Source organism: Lepidothrix coronata, unplaced genomic scaffold, assembly GCF_001604755.1.
Source record: "Lepidothrix coronata isolate B3197 unplaced genomic scaffold, Lepidothrix_coronata-1.0 Scaffold268, whole genome shotgun sequence".
Taxonomy (NCBI): domain Eukaryota; kingdom Metazoa; phylum Chordata; class Aves; order Passeriformes; family Pipridae; genus Lepidothrix; species Lepidothrix coronata.
In genome coordinates, this window is record NW_016690448.1 from 266,927 (window position 1) to 267,504 (window position 578).

Here is a 578-nt window from a genome sequence, read left to right on the forward strand (position 1 = left end):
GTGTGTGTGTCCCTCTGTGTGTGTGTCCCTCTGTGTGTGTGTCCATGTGTGTGTGTCCCTGTGTCTCTGTGTGTGTCCCCCCCCGCGTGTGACCCTGTGTCTGTGTGTTTGTGTCTGTGTCTCTGCGTGTGTGTTCGTGTGTGTGCGTCTGTGTCCCCCTGTGTGTGTGTCCGTCCATGTGTGTGTCCGTGTGTATGTTCCTGTGTGTGTGTGTGTGCCCCTGTGTGTCCGTGTGTATGTTCCTGTGTGTGTGTGTGTCCCTGTGTGTCCGTGTGTATGTTCCTGTGTGTCCACGTGTGTCCCTGTGTGTCCCTGTGTGTGTCCCTCTGTGTGGTGTCCATGTGTGTGTCTGTGTGTCCCTCTGTGTGCGTGTCCGTGTGTTTGCGTGTCCCCGTGCCTGTGTGTCCATGTGTGTGCCTGTGTGTCCCTGTGTGTGTCTGTCTGTCCGTGTGTCCCCGTGCCTGTGTGTCCCTGTGTGTGTCTGTGTGTCCCTGTGTGTGTCTGTGTGTCCGTGTGTATGTTCCTGTGTGTCCCTGTGCCTGTGTGTCCCTGTGTGTGTCTGTCTGTCCGTGTGATCC